Source organism: Scyliorhinus canicula, unplaced genomic scaffold, assembly GCF_902713615.1.
Source record: "Scyliorhinus canicula unplaced genomic scaffold, sScyCan1.1, whole genome shotgun sequence".
NCBI lineage: Eukaryota > Metazoa > Chordata > Chondrichthyes > Carcharhiniformes > Scyliorhinidae > Scyliorhinus > Scyliorhinus canicula.
Window position 1 is genome coordinate 334,250 of NW_024056010.1, and position 20,877 is coordinate 355,126.

The 20,877-nt window shown below is 48.5% G+C and overlaps 1 pseudogene; it reads right to left on the reverse strand.

Moving 5' to 3' along the window:
* Nucleotides 1-39: 39 nt before the first annotated feature.
* Nucleotides 40-20,458, reverse strand: LOC119961448 (annotated as a pseudogene).
* Between the last annotated feature and the right edge of the window lie 419 nt (nucleotides 20,459-20,877).

The window sequence follows — 20,877 nt, forward strand, 5'->3', positions numbered from 1 at the left end:
TAAACATCTTCTCTTGATCACTCTTAAAGAAAGACGTCTTTATTTTATGATGCCAGTTTCTTTTGTGACGAGAGAAACATCTTGCTGAGGTTCTCCATTTTGCACATCCAGAATCTTCGGAATCATACCTGTGTTTTCAGCAATATTCAAGTGCAGAGTGATCAAGCGACTGTTTCGATTCGTAACCTGTAGTTGAAAAGAATCATGATTGGACATCTTGCGTGTTTTTGTTTCGTTGTTCATTTTTGCGGGATGTGGGTTTCGCTGGCTGGGCCACCATTTGTTGCCTAACCATAATTGCTCTTCAGAAGGTGGTGGTGAGCTGTCTTCTTGATCCGTTGCAGTCCATGTTGTGCAGGTACATCCACTTTGCTATTGGGGAGGGCGTCATCATTATACGGTTAAGGTAACTTCGATTTTCACTTTAGTTTTTGTTAATGTGCTCATAAATAGCTTTTCTGGCTCCTGTGCTCAGATGTTTCTTCCTTTTATGTCGCAGTTATATTTGCTCACTGGTATGTTACAGGTGTAGATAGTGCTGGTAGCTCAGACCCCAAGTGCTCTTTTCTCAATTACTCTCTAAGCTGTTGTATCCTCTTAGTGTAAGTTTGAAACATACGTTCTCCCGAACATACTCTGTGTGAATTTGTCAATAAATTGTTAAATTAATTAACTTGAAATTGTTTGCATTTCTTTTTCTAAGGTTCCTCCCCAGCTTTCGATTTTCCCTATTAAAGCCTCCCCCCCCCAACCCACTCCGCACTGCCCCCTCCCCCCGCACACACACACGGGGGGATCATGGCAGCCCATCACTTTCGCATGATGTTATCAGAAAACGCAGAGGCAGAATGACCACACAGCCAGAAGAACCTCTCTGAACTCTTTCATATGATGATTCGTCAAAATCACATGCCAGTTTCTTGTAAAGGGCACTACACTGATCCATCCCAGCCCGAGCAGAACGGAAATTGGAAAATTAAAACTGCCTGTACAGTGTCTCAGTCAAACGCTACGGTGCAGGCACAGCATGGGGTTAGATTCAGAGTAACGCGGCTGTAGACTGTGCCAGCATACATTCCCAAGGCATTTTCAACTTACCCGCAGTTCCAATTTAACCATTTGGGTTGTGGATACCCTCGGATCTAATATCTAATATATTCCATGATAGATACACAGTGAAGTTCCTTCTTCAACGGCCAATCAGTGGCTTTCCCGACGGGTACATTCGGGGTTAGATAGAGAGAGAAACTCCCTTTCTGCTGCACCTCTCAAACACGGCGAGGACAGGTTTAGTGCTGGATTAGATAGACAGTAAACCCCCTCTATATAGAACCATAGAAAAGGTACCGTGCAGAAAGAGGCCATTCAGACAATAGTGTCTGCGCCGGCCACGACAAGAGAAAATCCACTAGTCGCTCATTTCTCTATCACTTTCCAGCAACTGGTCCGTAACCTTGCAGGTTACAGCACTTCAAATGCACCCCCAGGTATCGTTTAAATTAGTTGAGCTTTTCAGCCTCAACGACCTTCCGAGACAATGAATTCCAGACACCCACCACCCTCTGAGTGAAAAAAAATTCATCACGCCCCCGCTAATTGTTCTCCCAATCATCTTACTACAATGCCTCCGAGTACTTCACGACAAACCTTACAACATGCCAAACATCAGCTGGCCAATACTGTTACTTGTTTCGTGCTCAGACGAATTAATTTCCATATTGCTACTATCCATTATATTATATGAGCTCCATACTTAATATCACAATCCCAGGCCAGACCCCAATAGTGGATAGGATACTTGACCGAACCCCCAATGTTTTATTTTAATTTTGTAAAACTATGATGAAACGATACCTTGCTCCAGGAGTGATTGCACGAAGAAATCGAGATATGGTCTATTAAAACAAACAAACTTTATTACTAACACGATATTAAAATCTTTAACATAATACCCGACAATAGCTGTCAGACATTCTAGCTGCATGTCTTCAAAGGCTGTTTCAACGGGCTTGTTTCAGCTCACCAGCGTCCTCAGGCATATCGGCACTTCTTTACATACGGTTAATCTCTTTTAACTAACTTACAGTGGGGATTTCACTGTGCGCATAGCTTCGGCCAGATCAGAACAGAATCCAAACTCCTTCCTCAAACTATCTGATGCCTTAGTTCCACCCAGCAATGACAGCATCTCCCCAAGCTGAAAACGAATTGACTCCATTAATCAAAACAAAATTGCATTGCCCAAGCTTTTTACGATGGTTAATCAATCTCTAGCTCCCAAAAGCGTGTTGTCTTGAAACTTTAGAATCTTTGAAAACATTGTTTCAGCAGTCAACACACTCTAACCCAGGCGTTTAACCCTTACTTCTCCAACACATAATACAAAATATCTAAAATTCCTACACTCATCACAACTCCCTCGGCTGTGGTGCAGCACATTTTCTAAAGACTTCTCGAAGCCCATCAACAGAAATGGCCGCATTAACCATATGTGTGACTCATCATAAAAGTCAACTAAACTTAATTAAACTTAATTTGCCATTACCAAGTCATTGTTGTATTAATTGATCAAGAAGTCGGTTCCAGCTGGTTCCACTGATGTGCCACCTTATCAACATTCCTGGAGTTTCCAAAAGTTAGATTGTGCATAATTGCGGATCAATGTGGCTGATTTGTGAACATTAAGGTGTGTGACGGGGCCAAGTATCTCAGTTGAACAAATAACAAATAATAAAGGAAAGTACAGCTCAGGAACAGGTCCTTCAGCCCTGCAAGGCTGTGCCGTCCATGCTGCCCGCCAAATCTGAAACGTTTTACAATTCCGAGTTCTGGATCCCTCTATTCCCATCCTATTTATGTACATGACAAGACGTCCCTTAAATGTTTCTATGGGACCTGCTTCCACCATCCCCTCCGGCAGCCAGTTCCAGGCAACTACTACCCTCTGTGTAAAAAAACGTCCTTCGCAGATCTCCTCTAAACTTTGCCCCTCACATCTTAAACCAATGTCCCTTCGTAATTGACTCTTCCACCCTGGGAGAAAGGTTCTGACTATCCAATCTGTCCATGCCCCTCATAATTTTGTAGACTTCTATCAGGTCGCCCCTCAACCTCTGTCATTCCAGTGAGAAGAAACAGAGTTTATACAACATCTCTTCATAGCTAATGCCCTCCATACCAGGCAACATTCTGGTGAACCTCTTCAGTACCCTTTCCAAAGCCTCCACATCCTTCTGGCAGTGTGGCGACCAGAATTGAACATTATATTCCAAGTGGTCTAATTAATGTTCTATATAGCTACAGCATCACTTGCCAATTTTTATACTCAATGCCCCGGCCGATGAAGGCAAGCATGCCAGATAGCTTCTTGACTACCTTCTCCACCTGCGCTGTCACTTTCAATGACCTGTGGACCTGTACACCCAGACCCCTCTGCCTGACAATACTCTTAAGGGTTCGGCTATTTACTGCATATTTTCCACCTGTATGAGACCTCCCAAAATGCGTTACCTCACATTTATACCGATTAAACATCATCTACCATCACTCCGCCCACGTTTCCAACCAATATCCTGCTACATCCTCTGACAGTCCTCATCACTTTCTGCAACTTCAAGAGCCCTTATGTCATCCGCACAGTTACTTATCCGACCAGTTGCATTTTCCTCCAAATAATTAAAATATATTACAAAGAGCAAAGGTCCAAACACTCATCCCTGCAGAACACCACTAGTCACAGCCCTCCATTCATAAACGCACCCTTTCCACTGCTACCCTCTGTCTTCTATGGCTGAGCCAGTTCTGTATGCATCTTGCCAGCTCACTTGTAATACCGTCTGACTTCACTTTCTGAACCAGTCTGCTGTGATGGATCTTGTCAAGTACCAAACTGAAGTGGATTTAGACATCATCCACTGCCCTGCCGTCATCAATCATCTTTGTTACTTCCTTCAAAAACTTAATCAAGTTAGTTTTCTCTCTTTCACAAAACCACACTGTCTCTCGCTAATACATCCATTTGCTTCCAATAGGGAGTAAATCCTATTTCAAAGAATCCTTTCCAATAATTTCCCTACCACTGACATGAGGTTCAGCAGCCTGTAATTTCCTGAATTATCATTGCTACGCTTCTCAAACAAAGGAAAAACATTGGCTATTCTCCAGTCCTCTGGGACCTCATCTGTAACCAGCAGGAATGCAAGGATTTCTGACAAGGCCCCAGAAATTTCCTTCCTTGCCTCTCTCAGTACTCTGGGTAGATCCAATCAGGCCCTGGGGACTTATCTCACTTAATGTTTTTCAAGACGCTCAACACCTTCAACTTTTCGATCTCAATGTGACCCAGAGTATTTGCACATCCTTCCCCAGGCTCATCAACACCAAGTCTTTCTCTTTCGCGAATACTGATGCAAACTATCATTCAGTACCTCGCCAATTTCCTCTGGTTCCACGCATAGATTCCATCCCCTGTCCTTGAGTTGACAAGCCCTTTCCCTGGCTGTCCTCTTGCTCTTTATTTACGTGTAAAAATCCTTGGGATTTTCCTTAAACCTATTTGCCAATGACTTTCCGTGGTCGCTTTTAGCTCTCCTGACTCCATGCTTTAGTTCTTTCCTACTTTAGTTGTATTCTCACGGGCTTCCTCTGTTCTTCGCCTTCTAACCCTTACAAATGCTTATTTTTTCCTTTGGACGAGGCTCACAATATCCCGCGTTATCCAGGGTTCCCAAAACGTCCCATATATATCCTTCTTCCTCACAGGAACGTCCCTGTCCTGAATTTCGAGCTGCTGACATTTGAAAGCCTCCCACATGCCAGATACTTATTTAATCTCAAATGTCCGTGCCCGACCTCGGGTCTTCAGTTCCCGCGAATTTGTATATAAATGGCCTTCCCCCAATTTAGCACCATCAGCCGAGAACTACTTGATCTTTGTCCAGCAGTACCTTAAAACGTACGGAATTATGATCTCTGTTGCCAAAATGCTCCCCTACTGAAACGTTGACCACCTGGCCCGGTTCATTTAACAACACTAGATCCAGTATGTCCCCTTCCGTAGTTGGACTAGCAACATTTTGTTTCGAGAAACCTTCCTGGATGCAACTTACAAACTCTGCATCATCCATTCCCCGAACACAAAGGGAGTGCCAGTCATATAGGGGATGTTAAAATCACCCACCACACCAATCCTGTTGCTTTTACACCTTTCCAAATTCTGCCTACATATCTGCTCTTCTATCCCCCTGGCTGTTGGAAGGCTTATAGTAAACCCTCAGCATTGTGACTGAACTCTTCCTATTCCTCAGCTCTACCCATATTGCATTGTTGCATGAGCCATCTGAGGTGCCCTCCCTGAGTAGACCTGTGATATTCTCCTCAACCATGATGCCAGAAGTCTTTGTGACCAAGGTGAGAGGGCAGGAGAGGAGGCATGGGGAGATGCCATTTCAAGTGATGGGAGGGAGTTTTCAATACTTGGGAATTCAGGTGGCACGGGGATGGGAGTAGTTACATAAATTAAATCTGGCCCGATTGGTTGAGTAAATGAAGGAGGATTTTTGGAGATGGGACATGCTCCCGCTGTCACGGGGGAGGGGGGGGGGGGGGTACATACCCTAAAAATTATGGTTTTGCAGAGATTTCTGTTTATTTTCCAGTGTGTCTCTGTTTTTATTCCAAAAGCTTTTTTTAAGATGGTCAATGCAATGATTTCTGGGTTTGTATGGGCGGGTAGAACCCCGCGAATAAGGAAGCTGCTGTTGGAGCGGAGCAGCGCGGGGGAGGGGCTGGCTTTACCGAACTTCAGGAATTAATACTGGGCGGCAAATGTAGCTATGATCAGGGAGTGGGTAGTGGGGGAAGGTTCGCTATGGGAGCAGGTCGAGGCGACATCATGTAGGGGCACAAGTTTAATTTCACTGGTGATGGCATCGCTGCCATTCTCGCTGGCTCGGTCCTCCACAAGCCCGGTGGTAGGGGCAGCTCTGAGAGTTTGGGGGCAGTGGCGGAAGCAGATGGGAGTGGAGGGAGCGGTGGCGCGGGCTCCAATTTGTGGGAACCACGCTATGTACTGGGAAGGTTGGAAGGAGGGTTTGGGGGGTGGCATAGAGCAGAGATTGAGAGGCTGGGCAACATGTTTATTGATGGGCGCTTTCCTTGTTTGGAGGATTAGGGCAGCACGGTAGCATGGTGGTTAGCATAAATGCTTCACAGTTCCAGGGTCCCAGGTTCGGTTCCCGGCTGGGTCACTGTCTGTGCGGAGTCTGCACGTCCTCCCCGTGTGTGCGTGGGTTTCCTCCGGGTGCTCCGGTTTCCTCCCACAGTCCAAAGATGTGCGGGTTAGGTGGATTGGCCATGCTAAATTGCCCGTAGTGTCCTAAAAAGTAAGGTTAAGAGGAGGGGTTGTTGGGTTACGGGTATAGGGTGGATACGTGGGTTTGAGTAGGGTGATCATTGCTCGGCACAACATCGAGGGCTGAAGGGCCTTTTCTGTGCTGTACTGTTCTATTCTACTCTATTTGTAGGAGGAGGTGGTCTTTCAAGGGTCTTTAGGCTCGTTCGGCCTAATGGCCTCCTTCCGCAAGGCAAATTCCATGATTCTCTGATTATCACCTGTAAAGTAAAATGAGAAAATATGTCATTGGAAACATGGAAGTCTGACAAAACCTGAGGGTACATTAGAAAATGTAGGGAAAATCTCACGAGGGGTTAACAGCAGCAGTAAAAGAAGGTAGCCTTTATGAAACAGGCGTTAAGAAAACAGCTTCTGACAGCTCATTATGTAAAACTGATGCCTGTCTTTCAAGTTAAAGCAGATTGATCTTTTAATTACATGAAGGGATACAGTATTTCGCACCTTCTTTGAAGTTAATTATTTTAGTAAGCAGTTAAAAAAGAATTGCGAGGATATCCAGTTGTATTGGGTGACAAACGATTAGGTGTGAAATCCTGCTGACACCAGTTGAATATGGGAAGCCAGAGACGATGTGTCCACGAGAGCACAAGTTAACACCAAGTCGTGGTCAGAGGTCTGACAAGCTAAGGGCACTATTTGGTAATAAAACAACTTTAGAAGTGACAGGAGCCAAATGTAACACCCCTCTAGGATCAAAGCACTTTTGAACATTACAAGGAAAAAAATGTAATCAGAGTTCGATGAACTAAAGTCATGCTCATCATGAAAACGTAGTTGTGTTAAATGTAATTAAGATTAAAGGTACACTGAACAGTCAAGAGCAAAACGAAGTTACTTTACGATAATGTCATAAATTTAACTACTGTTAGAAGGGCAGTTTAAACCCTGAATGGCTAGCAGCCAGCAGAGTCATCTCTCATAGCTGCCCTCGGTCATGGGACGGATAGAACACGAAAACCGAGCAAAACAGCAAATTATACCGGGGGATAACTGGAAATATTAGTTTTACCCAAATACAGTAGCACCTACTTAAGTCTGCATCGGAGTCAGGGAGTGAGAATCCCTGTTCACCATTTAGAATATCTTGATTTTTATTGGCATAGGGGGAATTCTAAGAATATTGGTGAGTTTTTTTACTTCACACCTCCTGCAACGTGGAATGCGCCAGCTGGTGGGTGTCTTGAGCATACCTCATTTTAAATCCATGAGAAGTCTCACAGCACCAGGTTAAAGTCCAACTGGTTTTCAAATGGCAAAGTTTCCAGCTTGATGAACCCTGCCATATCATTAATCCAAACTTTCATGCTTGGGGGCTTCATATCCCTCCACATTAGTAGGATCCTCCGCCGGGCTACCGGGGACGCAAAGGTCAGAACACCAGCCTTTTGTTTGGCTCCTGCACTCCCGGCTCGTCTGATACCCCAAATAATGCTATCCCCAGCTCGGCTTGACTCGGGTGTTCACCACTTTGGACATAGTCCTCGCAAAGCCCCTCCAGGACCCCTCCAGCGCCGGGCACGTCCAGAACATATGGGCGTGATTTGCTGGGCTCCCCGAGCACCTCACACACCCCAAAGAACCTTCTCATCCTCGCCCCTGTCATATGCGCCCTATGAACAACTTTGAACTATATGAGGCTAAGCCTGGCGCAAGAGGAGGAATTAACCCTACTCAGGGCATCAGCCCACAGATCCTCATCCAGCTCCTCCCCGAGCTCGTCCTCCCACTTGCCCTTTAACTCCTCCACCGAGGCCTCCTCCACTTCCTGCAGTTCCTGATAGATCGCCGTGACCTTGCCTTCTCCAACACACACACCCGAAATCACCCTGTCCTGAATTCTACGTGCTGGGAGCAGCGGAAATTCCCTCACCTGCCATCTCACAAATGCCCTCACATGCATGCACCTAAAAGCATTCGCGGGAGGTAAACCAAATTTATCCTCTAGCGCCCCTAGGCAAGCAAAAGTCCCATCGATGAATTGGTCCCCCATTCTTTTAATCCCTGCCCGATGCCAGCTCAGGAACCCCCCATCCTACACGGGACGAACCTGTGGTTCGCTCGTATTGGGGACCAGACCGAGGCCGCCAAATCGCCCCTATGTCGCCTCCACTGCCCCCAGATCGTCAGAGTCGCACCACCACCGGACTCGTGGTGTATCTTGTCAGCAGGAGTGGCAATGGTACCGTCACCAGCGCCCCCAGACTTGTACCCACACAAGACACCACCTCCAGCCTCTTCCACGCCACTCGCTCCTCCTCCATTACCCACTTGCGGATCATCGCCACATTAGCTGCCCAATAATAGCCACATAGATTTGGCAGCGCCAGCCCCCTCTGTCCCTGCTACACTCCAAAAACACCCTCTTCACCCTCGGGGTCTTATTCGCCCATACAAATCCCATAATACCCTGCTGACCCATTTTTAAAAAGCCTTGGGGATAAGAAGGGGCAGGCACTGGAACACGAACAGGAACCTCGGGAGGACCATCATCCTGACCGACGGCACCCTGCCCGCCAGGGAAAGTGACAGCACATGCCATCTCTTGAAATTTTCCTCCATCTGTTCCACCAACCGTGCCAAATTGAGCTTATGAAGGGCCCCAAGCTCCTAGCTACCTGATCCCCAGGTATCAAAAGCTCCTCTTCGCCCTCTTCAACGGTAGCTCATCTATCCGCCTTCCCTGGTCCCCCGCATGCACCACAAAAAGCTCACTCTTTCCCGCGTTGAGCTTATAACCCGAAAAGTCCCCAAACTCCTCAATGATCCGCATAACCTCCACCATCCCCTCCACTGGGTCTGCAACAGAGAACAACAGGTCATCAGCAGAAAATGACACCCGGTGTTCCACACCGCCCCCCCCCCCCCCCCCCCCAGACCAATCCCCTCCAGTTCCAAGATTCCCTCAGTGCCATGGCCAGCGGCTCAATTCCCACGGTACAACCTGAAATACTCCGACCTCCAACGTTTCATAGCCACGCTCGCCACTGGGGCCCTATATAACAGCCTCACCCATCTTATGAACTCTTCTCCAAACCCAAACCTCCGAAGCACTTCCCAGAGATACTCACACTGCACCTGATCATAAGCCTTCCCCGTGTCCATGGCCGCCACTACCTCCGCTTCCCCCTCCACCGAGGGCATCATGAACATATTTCAGAGCCTCCGCACATTTGTATTTAACTGCCTGCCCTTCACAAACCCCGTCTGGTCCTCGTGGATCACCCCTGGGACACAGTCCTCAATCCTCGTAGCCAGAACCTTCGCCAATAACTAAGCATCTACATTGAGGAGCAAAATCGGCCCATACGATCCACATTACAATAGATCCTTCTCCCGCTTCAAAATCAGTGAGATCAGTGCCCGGGACATTGTTGGGGGCAGGGTCCCCTCCTCCCTCCCCTCATTAAAAGTTCTCACCAGCAACGGGCCCAGCAGGTCCACATACGTTCTGTAGAATTCAACCAGGAACACGTGCAGTCCTGGAGCTTTCCCCGCCTGCATGCTCTCCAATCCCTTAACCAGCTCCTCCAGCCCAATCGGTGCCCCCAAACCAGCCACCTGCTCCTCCTCCACCCTCGGGAACGTCAGTTGATCTAGAAACTGCTGCATCCCCACCCCCGGGGGCTCAGACCTATACAGATCCCCAGAGAAATCCCTAAGCACCTCGTTTATTCTCACCGCACTTCGCACCATATTCCCCCCTCTATCCCTAATTCCACCAATCTCCCTCGCTGCCTCCCTCTTACGAAGCTGATGTGCCAGCACCGGTTCACCTTCTCCCCATACTCATATACCGCCCCCTGCATTTTCCTCCACTGCACCTCTGCTTTTACCGTGCTCAATAGATCAAATTCCATTTGGAGGTTTTGTCGCTCCCTAAGCAGCCCCTCCTCGGGAGCCTCTGCATAGCTCCTGTCCACCCTTAATATCTCCCCCACTAATCTCTCCCTCTCCCTCCTCTCTCTCTTCTCCCTATCGGCCCTAATGGAAATGAGCTCTCCCCTAACCACCGCCTTCAAAACCTCCCAGACTACCCCACCTGCACCTTCCTATTATCGTTGGTGTCCATGTATTTTTAAATACACCCCCCGGACCCGCTCGCACACCTCCTCCTCCCGCAACGCCAGGTCCACCCAATGCAGGGCGTGGTCCAAGATGGCTATAGCCGAATATTCCATTCCCTCCACTTTCGGGATTAGAGCCCTACTAATTATAAAGACATATACCCGGGAATAGGCGTTATGGACGTGGGAGAAAAAAGAAAATTCTCCGGCCACCGGCCTGGCAAACCTCCACGGATCCACTCCCCCCACCTGGTCCATAAACCCAGGTGGGGGGAGGGGGCATAAGCATTCACCAGTACCAACCGCATCCCCTGCAACCTACCACTCACCATCACATCCCGACCTCCATTATCCACCACAATATTCATCGCCTGAAACGACACCCGTTTCCCCACCAGTATTGCAACCCCTCTATTCTTTGCATCCAGCCCTGAGTGAAAAAATTGCCCGACCCATCCCTTTCTCAGCCTAACCTGATCTGCCACGTTCAAGTGTGTCTCCTGTAGCATGACCACGTCTGCCTTCAGTCCCTTTAAGTGCGCGAACACCCGGGCCCTCTTGACCAGCCCCTCACATTCCATGTTATCAGCTGGATCAGGGGGCTATTCGCCCCCCCCCCCCCGTGCTGACTAGCCATCCCCTTTCGTAGGCCAGCCACGTGCCTGCGCATCCCGCACCCTCCACTCCCCCAGGCGGCGGACCCCCACCCCGACTCCCTCTTCTACCTCCAGCTCCCCTTTGGCCGATACAGCAGCAACCCAGTCCCCCCCCCCCCCAGCCAGACCACCGTCCAGTCATTCTGCTCCCCCCATTATGCTCCCTTAAGTCAGCTGACTCCTGCTGGCCCAGCCCCTCCCTTCCTTAACGCGGGAAAAAGCCAACGCTTTTCATCCGAGCCGGCCCCGCCCCCAATGGCACAGCTCTTTTTTCTGCGACCTCGCCCCAGCTCCCCAACCTGGGCTTCCAACCCCCCCCCCCCTTCATCAGCGGGGACCTGCCCCTACAGTAACGGCGCCCACACTCTCACACAGCCCCCATATCATACTCCACTCACCCCTTCCCATGTCCCCTCTTCTCAACCTGAAACCAGCAGAAGAACACCCCCACAATACAGTGAACACCCCCCACAACAAACCCTCAGCGCGAGTCCAGCTTTTCAGTCTGAATAAAGGTCCACGCCTCATCTGGCGCCTCAAAATATTGGTGATGGTCCAGAAACATAACCCACAATCGCGCGGGCTGCAGCATTCCAAACTTCACTCCCTTCCGATGGAGAACCGCCTTGGCACGATTAAAGCCAGCCCTCTTCTTGACCACCTCCACACTCCAGTCCTGGTAGATTCGGATCTCCATATTCTCCCACCTGCTGCTCTGTTTTTTCTTCGCCCATCTCAGGACGCACTCCCTATCCAAAAAGCGGTGGAACCTCACCACTGCAGCCCTTGGCGGCTCGTTGGCTTTGGGCCTCCTTGCCAGGACTCGATGAGCCCCGTCCAGCTCCTGGGGCGTCGGAAAAGCTCCCACGCCCATCAGCGTTTTGAGCATTGTAATTACATATGCCCCAGCGTCAGACCCCCTCCACTCCTTCAGGGAGACCCAGAATCCGAAGATTCTTCCTCCTCAACCTGTTTTCCAGGTCCTCAAACTTCTCCTGCCACTTCTTGTGTAGTTCCTCGTGCGCCTCCACTTTCTCTGCCAGGCCCAGAATCTCGTCCTTGTTCTCTGAGGCCTTCTGCCACACCACTCGAATCGCTGCCCATTAGGCCTTCTGGGTCTCCACCAGCTTTTCTATCGACGCCTTCATTGGCGCCAGCATTTCTGCTCTCAGCTCTGCAAAGCAGTTTTTGAGGAACTCCTGCTGCTCCAGCGACCACAGCGCCCACGCTGCTTGATCTCCACCCGCCACCACCTTTCTCTTCCTGGGCCACTCTCTTCGCTGCTCCAAAACCACTTTTTTGATCGCTCCACTCCTGGTCCACTCCATACAGTGCTGGCGGAACCTTACTATCACCTGCCCACACTGGGAACCGTCGTACCAGTGCCGCTGGGGCTACTCAAAAGGGCCCAAAAGTCCGTTCTTGGCGGGAGCTGCCGAACGTGCGACCTAGCAAAGCATGGCCGCAACCGAAAGCACGGACTGTAAAAATTGTCCTGCTCTGTTCACCGGGATCCACCTTGTGGACATTTTCCAAATAAGAAATTGGGGGCTGGTTCCGCTCATTTGCCTGGACAAATGGTTTGTGATGCAGAGCCAGTCCAACAGCGTGGGTTCAATTCCTCTACCGCCTGAGATTAGTCATAAAGGCAGAATCCAGGACCAGTAAACTATTCCGAGGAAACTCACCTCCCGTCCCGGAGATCAGCATCTCCCTGATATGGGACCAGTAAACCATTCCGAGGAGACTGTCACTGCCAGCCCCAGACAGCAGCACCCCTCTGATCCAGGATCAATAAAACATTCCGAGGAGGCTGTTACCTCCAGCCAAGGAGATAAGCACCCCCCTGATGTGGGTCCAGTAAACTGTTCCCACCTGATCCAGGGCCATACGTCTTTTCTGTCTATTTAGCTGTTGCATTAAATGTAAACTGTTGCTTCTTAATCAACTGCTTTAAAATCACCTATGATTTCGACCCCCTTTTTGGATAATCTGTGACTCCCGGACACTTGTCCGTGAGAGTAAGGGAAGGTCTTATCTCTGAGTCAGGAGGTTGTGGGTTCAAATCCACCTCCAGAAACATGAACATCAAATCCAGGTTGATATTCTGATGCAGTCCTGAGGGAGCACTGCACTGTCAGAGGTGCCGTCTTCCAGATCAGACCTTTAACTCTGGCCCCATCTGCCCTCAGTTGGGTGTAAACGTTCCCATGATGTTATTCCAAAGAGCAGGGGAGTTCTCCCTGGTTTACTGCTTAATATTCATCCCTCAACATACATCACTGAACAGATTCTCTGGTCACAATCACATTTATGTTTGTGGGATCTCGCTGTGCACATTTGGTGACTATTTCCTACATTACAACAGTGACTACATTTCAAATGAAGATCATTGTCTGTAAAACACTTTGGGACATCCTGAAGTTGTGAAAGGCGCTACATAATTACAAGTCTTCCATTAACAAAGGAGAAAAGACCCAACAATGGAACAGTCGGTAAAAGGACATTAATCAGTCTCCTCTTATCTTCGAGAAATCAAGGTCTCCAACACTGTGTGTTCGACACAAAGCTGATTTAATTCATCTATATACAGAACATTAAACTCCAGTTACAGGGATTATTAACATCAACAGAAACAAACTCCAACTGTCAGAATGAACATGGTTCAGTCCTGGATGTGACTCACAGCAGCAATAACAGCAGAATCCAACTCCTGTAACTTGTGAAATCGCTGGTGTATCTGCAGGGTGAATGAATGAGAGAATCTCTTCCCACTCTCGGAGCACTGAATGGTCTCTCTCCAGTGTGAGCACTGTTGGTGAGTCAGCAGATTCATTTTGCTTCTAAAGCTCTTCTCACAGTCAGAACACATAAAATGTCTTGTGTCAGAGTGAACATGTTGGTGTGAAGTGAGATGGGTTCGAGTAATAGGGTTTTAAGCACAGAACAAGGCCCTTTGTCCCATTGTGTCTGTGCCGGCTATCAAGCACCAGTCTATTCTAATCTGTTTCTGGGATTATTAACATCAACTCAAACAAACTCCATCTGACAGAATGAACATGGTTCAGTCCTGGATGTGATTTAGGTTCAGTCCTGGATGTGATTAACATCAATAACAGCAGAGTCCTGGAGGCACTTGTGAACTCGCTGGTGTGTCTGCAGGGTAGATGCCCAAATGAATCCCTTCCCACGTTGGGAACAGATCAACACTCCCTCACTGCGCTGAATGCGCTGGTGTTTCAGCCGGAGGGAATGCTGTGCGAATCCCTTCCCACACACTGAGCAGGTGAACGGCCTCTCTCCAGTGTGACTGCGTTGGTGAATCAGCAGATCCATTTTACCTTTGAAACTCTTCTCACAGGTGGAACATTTAAAAGGTCTCGTGTCAGAGTGAACACGTTGGTGTGAAGTGAGGTGGGCAGAGTGAGTGAATCTCTTTCCACACTCAAGGCAGGGTAATGGTCTTTACCCAGCGTGAACGCGCTATAAATTGCCCGAGTGTCCAAAAGGTGAAATGGGGTTACGGGGAGAGGGCAGGGGAAGTGCGCCTGTGTTGCGTGCTCTTTTGTCGGGTTGGTGCAAGCTCAATGGGCCAAATGGCCTCCTTATGCACTGTAGGGATTCGACAATGCTGCCAGGCCTGTGGAGTTAATCTGGCATTTTCAGTTTTAACTCTAGATTACACACATTTGTAATCCACTAATTATATCTACGAGGAGCAGTGTGCTGATGTTTCAGCTATTCCGGCCTTGGGTGACTGTGTGGAGTTTGCACATTCTCCCCGTGTCTGTGTGGGTTCCCTCCGGGTGCTCCAGTTTTCTCCCAGTCCAAAGATGGGCAAGTTAGGTGGATTGGCCGTGCTAAATTGCCCCTTAGTGTCCAAACAAAGGTTAGGTGGGTGAGGCATGGGCTGAAGTAGGGTACCATATCCGATGGCCGGTGCAGGCTCGATGGGCTGAATGGCCTCCTTCTGCCTGAACCGATGGATGTGACTGGTGGGATTTCCCTGGGGGTAGCACAATTGATTCACAGCACCAGGGTTCAGAGTTCAATTCCCACTTGTATCACTGTCTGTGTGGAGTCTGCACGTTCTCCCCATGCCTGCATGGGATTCCTCCGGGTGCTCCGGTTTCCTCCCACAAGTCCCGAAAGACATACTTATTAGGTGAATTGGACATTCTGAATTCTCCCTCTATGTACCCAAACAGCCGCCGGAATGTGGCGACTAGGGGCTTTTCACTGTTACTTCATTGCAGTATTAATGTAAGCCTACTTGTAACAATAATAAAGATTATGTGTTTGTGTATTTTAGGTAGAACTTCCTTGGTTCTACCTGTTGTTCCTTCAGATATTCCATCTGTTTTTGGTTAATGTGTCTGGAGTCTGAGTTCTTCCAGTCTGTCTCCAATTCTCCTTCCTGTCTGGGGTATATTGGTGTAGGTAGCTTGGTGTTGTGATTCATGCTGTTTAGTTGTCTGTCTGTCTCCAGTAGGTATTGTTGTCCCTCGATAATGACTGCTGCTACCCTTGTCTTCTGATCTTATGAACATATCAATGTTGGATCCAAGCTCCCAGATTGTCTGTCTTTCTCTCCGGGTGAGATTCTGTTTGTTTCTTGTATTTCACTGTGACAGGGCAGAGACCTGATTGAAGGGACTCAAACATGGGAGTTTTGGGAAAGATGGGCAAGGATTTGGGAGGTGGCAATATGTTTTGGAAAGGAGAGGGAGGTTGAAGATGGGGCAGTAATTTGTAAGGATGGCAGGGTCAAGGGTTTGTTTTATGGAGGAGGAGGTGATGATGGCAGATTTGAAGGATAGAGGGACACTTGAAGAGAAAAATGTTGACAATATCCGTGGACTCAGTAGTTGGCTGATCAGTAGCTCAGTGGGAATATGGTCAATGAAGCAGAAGCTGGGTCTCATGGACAAGATGGGCTATGAGAGGGAACGAGGGGAGATGGGAGAGAAACTAGAGAAAGATGTGGGTTCAGGGCTTGGGGAAGGATGACATTTAGAGACAGTTTGGTCCGGTGGGTTTGTGTAAGGGAGGGAAGCAGCAGAGGCAGCTGATCGGATTGATTCAATCTCAGTCACAAAGAAGCTCCACAAGCTCCTCACACTTCTTGTTGGAGGTGAGGATGGAAGAGACAGGGGAGAGCGAGAGTACTTCAAAAGGAACTAACTTGTGTCAGAGATATTAAAAAGTTTCAACACACTGCGTATTTCACACAAATCTGATGTATTTGACTTTTAGCCAGAATATTAGCCCCTGTAAATGGGCTGGAGTTTGTTATCAGCAGAAAGAGACCCAAATGAACATGGTTCAGTCCTGAATGTGAAGAACAGCAAAAATCAAACACTGCACAGCGATCAAAGAACAATACAGCACAGGAACAGTCCGTTCGGCCCTCCAAGCTTGTACCGGTCATGATAGCTACCTTGGCCAAAACCCTTGTGCCATATCCCACTATATCCATCTTGTCCATGTGTTTGTCAAGATGCTTTTTGAATGCCGTTAAGGTAACTGCTGTGTGGCCTCGTTGGTGTGTCAGGAGGTGGGATGAAGCGGTAAATCCCTTCTCACATTTGGAGCAGGTGAACAGTCACTCTCCAGTGTGAACTCGCTGGTGCCTCTGCAGGGTGGATAAGTGAGTGAATCCCGTCCCACACTTGTGGCAGGTGAATGGCCTCTCTCCAGTGTGAACTGGCTGGTGCCTCTGCAGGTCGGATGAATCAATGAATCCCTTCCCACACCAGGAGCAGGTGAATGGCCTCTTCCCAGTGTGAATTCTCTGGTGTCTCCGCAGGGCTGATGACTGAGTGAATCCCTTCTCACACCAGGAGCAGGTGAATGGTTTCTCCCCAGTGTGAACTTGCTGGTGTTTCTCCAGGTCGGATGACCGAGTGAATCCTTTCCCACACTTGGAGCAGGTGAATGGCCTCCCCCCAGTGTGAATTCGCTGGTGCTTCTCCAGGTCAGATGACTGAGGGAATCCCATCCGACACCAAGAACAGGTGAATGGCCTCCCCCCAATGTGAATTCGCTGGTGTTTGCGCAGGGCCGATGACTGAGTGAATCCCTTCCCACACTGAGAGCAGGTGAATGGCCTCTCCCCAGTGTGAATTCGCTGGTGGTTCCGCAGAGTGGATGACTGAGCGAATCCCTTCCCACACTGAGAGCAGGTGAATGGCCTCTTCCCAGTGTGAATTCGCTGGTGTGACAGCAGGTTGGATGACTGAGTGAATCCCTTCCCACATTGGGAGCAGATGAACGGCCTCTCCGCAGTGTGAATTCGCTGATGTACAGTGAGGTAAAATGATCGTGTGAACCCAGTCCCACAGTGAGAGCACCGGAATGGTTTCTCGTCAGTGTGAACACGTTGATGGATCAGCAGTTCCGCAGAACATCTGTAGCACTTCCCGCAATCTGGACATTGAAAAGGTCTCTCATCAGTGTGAACTCGCTGGTGTTTGCGTAGGGCGGATGGCTGAGTGAATCCTTTCCCACACTTGGAGCAGGTGAATGGTCTCTCCCCAACATGAATTCGCTGGTGTTTGCGTAGGGCGGATGGCTGAGTGAATCCTTTCCCACACTTGGAGCAGGTGAATGGTCTCACCCCAATGTGAATACGCTGGTGTTTGTGCAAGTGGGATAACTGAGTGAATCCCTTCCCACACTTGAAGCAGGTGAATGGTCTCTCTCCAGTGTGACTGCGCCGATGAATTTCCAGCCTGGATGGGTAAGTACATCCTTTCCCACAGTCCGCACATTTCCACTGTTTCTCCTCAGTGTGACTGCATTTGTGGCTTTTGAGGACCGATGATCGACTGAATCCTCGTCCACACACACGACACGTGTACGATTTCTCCCCACTGTGAACGATACTTTTTTCTTCCATGTTCAAAATCCGCAGATATTCAGGATTTGATGAATTGAGGGCTCTGTCAGATCCTGATGTGATGCTTGGTTTGAGTTTCCAGACTTTGAATCCTCCCCTTCGAACACCCTGTGAAACTGATTTAAAACAGAAAATAGGGAGTGAGAGAGAACCCACAAAAACACAAAGGCAGGTTGTGAAATTGAGCTGAATGAAGCTGGTCATTTGTGGGGCCGGCTCTGGGAAAAAGTGACCATGAGAGCTGGTGGATTGTCATAAAAACCCAACTGGCCTGTTTGGGAGGAGAGAGAAAGAGGCGAAGAGAGATTTTGTACATCTACAAGACATAGCGAGAGAGTAATTGGCAAAGCAAACTCGACCTTGAGCTTCATAATTAGAAATATTGATACCGAAACAGGATAGCTAGGCTTCAGGTGGCACAATGATTAGCACTGCTGCCTCACAGTGCCAGGGACTCGGGTTCAATTCCGACCTTGGTGACTGTCTGCGTGGGTTTCCACCCGGTGCTCAGGTTTCCTTCAACAATCCAAAGAAGGGAAAGTTAGGTGGATTGGCCTTGATAAATTGCCCGTTAGTGTCCAGGGATGTGCAGGTTAGGTGGGGCTATGGGGTTACAGGGACAGGGTAAGGGTGTGGGCCTTGGCAGGGTGCCCTTTCAGAGAATCAGTGCAGACGTGATGGGCCGAATGGCCTCCTTCTGCACTGTAGAAATTCTATGGTTCTAATTCAATTCAATGAATCTTTATAAAGCTCTGGTTACCACTCTTCAGGAAGGATGTGAAAATTATTGGAGAAGGTGCAGAGGAGATTTAACAGAATGGTTCCAGCAAAGAGGTTGAGGGGAGATTTGATTCAGGTCCACAAGATTATGCCAGATTTCCATGGGGTGGATAAAGAAACTCTGTTTCCATTCACTGATCGTACAAGCAGTTTTGCGTAAAACTTGGATTGAACAATATAAGATCCTGAGGGGTGGATATGGAGAGGATGTTTCCTCTTGTGGGAGAATCTGGAACAAGGGTGTCACTGTTGCAAAGTGAGGGGTCACCCATTTAAGATGGAGATGAGGATTTATTTTTCTCTTGAGGGCTGCAAGACAGTGGGTGGCATAGTGCGTAGCACTGCTGCCTCACAGCACCAGGGACCCAGGTTCAATTACCACCCTGACTATGTGGAGTTTGCAGTTTCTTCCCGTGTCTGTGTGGGTTTCCTCCGGGTGCTCCAGTTTCCTCCCACAGTTCAAAGATGTGCAGGTTAGGCTGAATCGGTTAGGATTGTATTCACTAGAATGAGAATTCAGAAGAAAGGGGGGGGGGGATCTCATAGAAACCTATAAAAAGTGGGTGGCGCAGTGGTTAGCACTGCTGCCTCATGTCGCCAAGGACCCGGGTTCGATCCCTGCCCCGGGTCATTGTCTGTGTGGAGTTTGCACATTCTCCCTGTGTTTGCATGGGTCTCACCCCACAAATCCAAAAATGTGCAGGGTAGGTAGATTGGCCACGCTAAAACTGCCCCTTAATTGCAAAAAAAAAATTGGGCTCTCTAAATTTATGTTTTAAAAAAAACAGGGCGAGACAGAGTAGATTCAGGAAGGATGTTCCCGATAGTGGTGTGTTCAGAAATAGGGGTCACAGTCTGAGGATACGGGGTAGACCATTTAGGGCAGAGATGAGGAGAAATTTCTTCACCCAGAGAGCGGTGAGCCTGTGGAATGCGTCGCCACAGGAATTAATTAAAGCCAAAACATTGCATGTTTTCAAGAAGTAGTTAGATACAGCACTGAGGGTGAAGGGGATCAAAGGATACGGGGGGAAAGCGGGATTAGGCTATTGAGCCTAATCAGCTCTGATCGCTATGAATGATGGAGCAGGCTCGAAGGGCCAAATGGTCTCCTCCTGGTCCTATTTTCTACATTGCTCCATATCTGTGCCTGTAAATGGTCCAGAAGGTATGAGGAAGAATGTTTTTACACAGCCAGTGGCAATGACCTTAAACTTGCTGCCCAGGACAGTGTTTGGAAATAGACACAATAAATGATTTTTTTTTTTTAATTGGATAGAAACCTGAGAGAAATACCTGGGACCTCGGCGCTGGGAGGCAACAGTGCTACTCACTGCGTCACCGTGCTGCCAGCTGACATTGACATTTTAGTCTAATCTCGCCTTGTAATTTAACCCCGGGGGGTTCAGATATCACTCGGGTAAATCTGTGCTCACTCCCTCCAAGGCCATTCTATCCTTCCTCAGGTTTGTTGCCCAGAACTGAACACAGTTCTCCAGGTTTGGTCGAACCAGAGTTTGTGAATCTGGGGGCTTTTCCAGTCACACTGAGACCTGAAATCTTCCCTCACAGACAGAACAGACAAACCTTTTACCTTCCACACCCAGATGCTGCTGAAATTCTGGTTCTAATGAACCGAGTGACTCTGTCAGATCGCGATGTGACGTTTGGTTTGCGTTTCCCGTCTGTTAAACCTCCACTTCCAGTATCCTGTAAATTTACAGAAACCTCACTGTCAGTTTAGGATAGAAATTCACAACATTCTCTCCTTGCCAACTTTGATTAAATGTGTTCCTGGAGGTTTGATCACATGACCTGTCACCATCCTGGGTGGTGGTTTAGCACACTGGGCTAAATCGCTGGCTTTTAAAGCAGGCCAGCAGCACGGTTCAATTCCCATACCAGCCTCCTGAACAGGCGCCGGAATGTGGCGACTAGGGGCTTTTCACAGTAACTTCATTGAAGCCTACTCGTGACAATAAGTGATTTTCATTTTCATTTCCTCCAGCCATTAATCAGTCAACACATCCATCTTTGTGACACACTGCCTTCCTTGGCCAA